We start from the raw sequence: 6,921 nt of genomic DNA on the forward strand, positions 1-6,921 counted from the left end.
TGCTCTCCTTAGTTTCTCTGCTGCTTTTCTAGCTAGGAATTTACCTGACAGTTTCAATGAAGCCAAATTCATCACCTTCAGCATTTCATTTCATTTATTTCATTTATAGTTTATTTATATGCCGCCCTTTTCCCTGGGGGGACTCAGGGCGGCTTACAACTTAAAAGGGGGGGGGAGACAAACTTTTAACATATAAGACGAATACAAAATTAAGAACACAACATTCATACTATTCGGGCGGGTTGTAGTCTTAACCCCAGGACTAACCGGATAGCCAAGTTCTGAGGGCTGTGTGGAAGGTCTGGAGGGTGGTGAGGGTACGGATTTCCACGGGGAGATCATTCCACAGGGTCAGAGCTGCCACCGAGAAGGCTCTCCTCCACGTAGTTGCCAGTCAACATTGACCTGCAGATGGGACTCGGAGGAGGCCTAACCGGTGCGATCTAATAGGACGTGTGGAGGTAATTGGCAGTAGGCGGTCTCTCAATATCCAGATCCACTACCATGGAGGGCTTTATGGGTGGCAAGTAGCCCCTTGAAGCATACCCGGAGATCGACAGGTAGCCAGTGCAGCTCGCGGAGGATAGGTGTTATGTGGGTGAAGCGAGGTGCACCCACAATCGCTTGCGCGGCCGCATTCTGGACTAGCTAAAGTCGCCGAATACTCTTCAAGGGCAGCCCCATGTAGAGCACATTGCAGTATTCTAGCCTAGAGGTCACAAGGGCACGAGTGACTGTTGTGAGGGCCTCCCGGTTCAGGTAGGGGCGCAACTGGTGAACCAGGCGAACCTGGGCAAATGCCCCCCTGGTCACAGCTGACAAGTGATGTTTGAAAGTCAGCTGTGGGTCCAGGAGGACTCCCAAGTTGCGGACCATGTCTGAGGGGCATAGTGTTTGACCCCCCAGCCTGAGAGATGGAATACTAGCCAAATTGGTGGGAGGGAAACACAACAGCCACTCGGTCCTATCTGGGTTGAGCATGAGTTTGTTAGCCCTCATCCAGTCACTAACAGCTTCAAGTCCCTGGTTCATCACTTCCACCGCTTCATTGAGTTGGCACGGGGCGGACAGATAAAGCTGGGTATCGTCCGCATTCTGGTGGTATTTTATCCCGTGCCGCCGAATGATCTCGCCCAGTGGTTTCATGTAGATGTTGAAAAGTAGGGGGGACAGGACCGAACCCTGCGGCACCCCATATGTTAGGGGCATAGGGGTCAATCTCTGCCCTCCAACTAACACTGACTGCGACCTGTCCATGAGGTAAGAGGAGAACCACTGCAAAACAGTGCCTCCCACCACCACCTCCCGCAGTCGTCGCAGAAGGATACCATGGTCAATGGTATCGAAAGCCGCTGAGAGGTCAAAGAGAACCAGGATGGAGGCGTAGCCTTCGTCCCTGGCTCTCCAGAGGTCATCGGTCAATGCGACCAAAGCGGTTTCTGTGCTGTAGCCAGGCCTGAAGCCGGACTGGAATGGGTCAAGGTAACTGGCTTCCTCCAAGGACCGCTGGAGCTGAAAGGCCACCACCTTCTCAACAACCTTCCCCACAAAGGGGAGGTTGGAGACTGGATGATAATTGTTAAGAACGGCTGGATCCAAAGATGGTTTCTTCAGGAGGGGTCTCACTACCGATGCTTTAAGTGCGGGGGGAAAGACCCCCTCCTGAAGGGAGGCAGTAACAACCGCCTGGATCCAGCCCCGTGTCACCTCCCTGCTGTTAGCAACCAGCCAGGAGGCACACGGGTCCAGTACACATGTGGAGGCACTCACAGCTCTCATGGCCTTGTCCAGGTCCCCAGGGGCAACATCCTGAAACTCAACCCAGGGATGGTCTACCAGATTATCCCCTTGTGCCTCGGCTGGATCTGCAGAATCGGAGTCCAACTCTGACCGAAACCAAGCAACTTTGTCCGCTAAGAACTGGACATAGTCCTCAGCTCTACCCTGCAGGGGATCCTCCGTAACCCTCCTATTTAGGAGGGAATGGGTTATCCTAAACAGGGCGGCGGGGCGCGACTCAGCGGAGGCGATCAAGGTGGCAATGTAAGCTCTTTTTGCCGTCCTAATTGCCCTGATGTATTCCTTGATGCACGATGTTGGAAGTGCTCGGCTCGATTCGGATTTGTTGGACCTCCATAGGTGCTCTAGGCGTCTCTTCCGGCGCTTCCTCTCCCGGAGTTCCTCGGTGAACCAAGGAGGCCTCCTGGATCCACTGCCTCGGATGTTGGTCTTCTGCAGTGTTTGGTTGTGTTTTATTCCAACCTATCTAAGCACAAGGGGAAAATATATATTGGCTGTAGAGATCTTCTCCATGATCTCCTCCAGTGCTGGCTTATTGGTTTGCATCTTTTTTCCCAAGTGTTTTATTATTGTGATGAGACCTGAACGGAATGATAAACATCAGCTCATGAAGAGAAAGTTTTAAGAAATCTTTATCTTTGATTGATATGTTTTATATCTGCATGTTGGAGAACAAATAACAGGGGTCCATAAAAATTGAATTGAATTGAATTGAATAAATTTATTTATAGGCCGCCCTTTTCCCTGAGGGACTCAGGGCGGCTTACAACGTATAGGGGAGGGAGTACACACAATGACATATAAAACAGTACATAATTAAAAATAAAAGCAACATTCATCATTCGGGAGGGGACAGATTATAATCTTTAACCCCAGGCCTGACGGGATAGCCAGATCTTGAGGGCTGTGCGGAAGGTCTGGAGGGTGGTGAGGGTATGAATATCCATGGGGAGATCGTTCCAAAGGGTCAGAGCTAATACTGAAAAGGCTCTCCTCCGCGTAGTCGCCAGTCGACACTGACTGGCGGATGGAACTCGGAGGAGGCCTAATCTGTGTGATCTAATAGGTGGCAAGGAGGTAATTGTCAGGAGGCGGTCTCTCAAGTACCCAGATCCACTACCATGGAGGGCTTTATGGGTGGTAAGTAGCACCTTGAAACGCACCCGGAGATCAACAGGTAGCCAGCGCAGCTCGCGGAGGATAGGTGTTATGTGGGCGAACCGAGGTTCACCCACAATCACTCGCGCGGCCACATTCTGTACTAGCTGAAGTCGCCGGATGCTCTTCAAGGGCAGCCCCATGTAGAGCACGTTGCAGTATTCCAGTCTAAAGGTCACAAGGGCACGAGTGACTATTGTGAGAGCCTCCCGGTTCAGGTAGGGTCGCAACTGGCACACCAGGTGAACCTGGGCAAATTCCCCCCCCTGGTCACAGCCGACAGATGATGGTCAAAGGTCAGCTGTGGGTCCAGGAGGACTCCCAAGTTGCGAACCCTGTCTGAGGGGTATAATATTTGGCCCCCCAGCCTGAGTGATGGAACACTAGCCAAATTATTGGGAGGGAAACACAACAGCCACTCGGTCTTTTCCGGGTTGAGTACAAGCTTGTTAGCCCTCATCCAGTCCCTAACGGCTTCAAGACCCCAGTTCATCACGTCCACCGCTTCATTGAGTTGGCACTGGGCGGACAGATACAACTGGGTATCGTCCGCGTATTGGTGGTATCTTATCCCGTGCCTCCGAATGATCTCGCCCAGCGGTTTCATGTATATGATAAATAGTAGGGGGGACAAGACCGACCCCTGCGGCACCCCATATGTTAGGGGCCTAGGGGTCGATCTCTGCCCCCCAACCAACACCGACTGGGACCTGTCTGAGAGGTAGGAGGAGAACCACTGCAAAACAGTGCCTCCCCCCACCTCCCGCAGTCGTCGCAGAAGGATACCATGGTCGATGGTATCGAAAGCCGCCGAGAGGTCAAGGAGAACCAAGATGGAGGCATGGCCTATATCCCTGGCTCTCCAGAGATCATCGGTCAATGCGACCAAAGTGGTTTCTGTGCTGTAACCAGGCCTGAAGCCGGACTGGAATGGGTCAAGGTAACTGGCTTCCTCCAAGGACCGCTGAAGCTGGGAGGCCACCACCTTCTCAACAACCTTCCCAACAAAGGGGATGTTGGAGACTGGACGATAATTGTTAAGAACGGCTGGATCCAAAGATGGTTTCTTCAGGAGGGGTCTCACCACCGCCGCTTTAAGTGCGGAGGGGAGGATCCCCTCCCGAAGGGAGGCGGTAACAACCGCCTGGATCCAGCCCCGTGTCACCTCTCCGCTGTTGGCAACCAGCCAGGAGGGACACGGGTCCAGTACACAAGTGGAGGCACTCACAGCTCTCATGGCTTTGTCCACGTCCCCGGGGGCAACATCCTGAAACTCAACCCAGCGATGGTCTGCCAAATTGTCCTCCTGTGCCTCGGCTGGATCTGCAAAGGTGGAGTCCAAATCTGACCAAAACCAAGCAACTTTGTCCGCTAAGAACTGGACATAGTCTTCAGCCCTACCCTGCAAGGGGTCCCCCGTATCCCTCCTATTTAGGAGGGAACGGGTTATCCTAAAAAGGGCGGCTGGGCGAGACTCAGCGGATGCGACCAAGGTGGCAATATACGATCTTTTTGCTGTCCTAAGTGCCCTGCTGTACTCCTTGGTGCAGGTTGTTAAATGTGCTCGGCTCGACTCAGATTTATCGGACCTCCATAGGTGCTCTAGGTGTCTCCTCCGGCGCTTCCTCTCCCGGAGCTCCTCGGTAAACCAAGGAGGTCTCCGGGATCCGCCACCTCGGAGCGGCCGTAGTGGCGCAATCCGGTCAAGGGACTCCGATGCTGCCGAATGCCAGGCAGCAACCAGAGTCTCCACCGGACTGTGGGCGAGAGTGTCAGGAATAACCCCAAGCTCCATCTGGAACCTCAAGGGGTCCATCAGTTGCCTGGGGCGGAACCACCTGGTCGGTTCCTCCTCCCTACAGTGGGGGTTTGGTCTCCGGAAGTCAAGCCTCAGTAGGCAGTGGTCTGACCACGACAGGGGTATGATCTCATTACCCCTCAGACCAAGATCACAAGTCCACTGCTCCGAGAAGAATACCTGGTCAAGCATGTGACCCGCTGAGTGGGTTGGGCCCCGAATTACCTGGGTCAAGCCCATGGCTGTCATGGAAGCCATGAACTCCTGCGCCCCATCAGAGTGTTAACCGAGCGAAGGCAAATTGAAATCCCCCAGGACCATAAGCATGGGGAACTCAATTGCTAGCTCGGCTACCGACTCGAGGAGCAAGGGGAGGGCTGCTGCAACGCTGTTGGGAGGCAGGTACGTTAACAGCAAACCCAATTGACCCATGAGGTCCAACTTCACCAGCAGGGACTCACACCCAACAAGCTCCGGAGCAGGGATCCTACGAGGTGCTAAAGACTCCCGGATAACAATAGCCACACCCCCACCCCTTCCCTGGGCTCTCGGCTGATGAAGCACCTGAAATCCTTCTGGGCACATCTCTACGAGGGGGACTCCTCCCTCCGGGCCCAGCCAGGTCTCAGTAATACATGCCAGGTCTGCCCTCTCATCTAAAATTAAGTCCCGGACGAGGGGAGCCTTAAATTGCAGCCATATTAATGGATTGACATATTTATTGACATTATTGATTTATTGACATATTTTAGTATGTTATTGTGAGCGCTGACTAAATGTATCGATTCAATGTGAATTGTCATTTTCTCTTTCCTGATCATCTTAATTCATGTACAGCAGAATGTGTAAGAAGAAGTGTAGTCATATACATGTAAGAATTTGTTTAAACATGGAAGGTCTATGATTTTTTTCTGAAAAAATTGGACAGAGGGAGTTCACTTGTAGTCGTCACTCTGAATGCTTGGGGTAAATTCAAAATCTGGCCTTTTACTCAATAGAAAAAAACAGAGAAATCTATGGCACAAAAAATAATTCTAGTAAATTCAAATAAATTCCATCAGAAATCCAATACATTCTAATATCCAACTTGCGTATTCGTTATTCCTGCACTTGATCTGTAATAATAGATAATTAATTCTTTACTTTCAAACACTGGGTCAACATTGTGATCAACATTGTAGATGCTGGCCCTGGAGAAATAAAAATGGAGACACCAGAGAATATACCTTTTTTTCTGAAAGACATTAATCTTTTTCAAGGATTGACATGATATGGATATCTAAAAATCTCTCAAATAAAATTATGAAAGTGGACATTCTGCCTAAATCTTTTTCTGATCATTATCGTGTGCTTCTGGTTTTAAGAGGAAAGAGTTTGATTTTAGATGGAGATCAAGTGAAGCTATTCTACAAAAGGATTATAAAAGACCAAAAAAGGCCTTTGAGAATAATTTAGGTAAAAGGAGAAGCTTAATGACAGTATGGGATGCCAATAAAGACGTTATGAAGGGTAATTTTATACGGCAGGTTTAGGTTTAGGTTTTGTTTTATTTATATGCCGTCCTATTCCCAGCGGGACTCAGGGTGGCGCACAAACCCAAGGAGGGAAAGGGAAACACAAGAACTACAAATATAATGCATTTAAAAGTAACCAACAGCCACACGAATCGAGAGTGGGAGGGAACTCATCAACCCCAGGCCTGCTGACACAGCCAGGTTTTAACTGCTTTCCGGAAGGCCTGGAGAGAGGTGAGGGTCCGAATCTCTGTGGGTTGTTCATTCCAAAGTGCTGGAACTGCCACAGAGAAGGCCCTCCCACAGGTAGTAGCCAGATGACATTGGCTGGTAGACGGAACACGGAGGAGGCCTGCCCTTTGTGATCTAATGGGTCTTTGGGAGGTAATTGGCAGCAGGCAATACCAGGTCCAATACCATGAAGGGCTTTATAAGTGACGACTAGCACCTTGAAGCGCATCCGGAGACCAATCAGTAACCAGTGCAGCTTGCGGAGGATAGGTGTAACGTGGGTGTACCGAGGTGCACCTACGATCGCTTGCGCGGCTGCATTCTGGATGAGCTGAAGTCTCCGAATGCTCTTCAAGGGCTGCCCCATGTAGAGCGCATTGCAGCACAATCATTTAGGAAACAAAAAATCTCAGGAAATGA

Source organism: Thamnophis sirtalis, unplaced genomic scaffold (assembly GCF_051295495.1).
Source record: "Thamnophis sirtalis isolate CommonGarterSnake01/CBP01778 unplaced genomic scaffold, rThaSir2_p1.2 scaffold_4, whole genome shotgun sequence".
Taxonomy (NCBI): domain Eukaryota; kingdom Metazoa; phylum Chordata; class Lepidosauria; order Squamata; family Natricidae; genus Thamnophis; species Thamnophis sirtalis.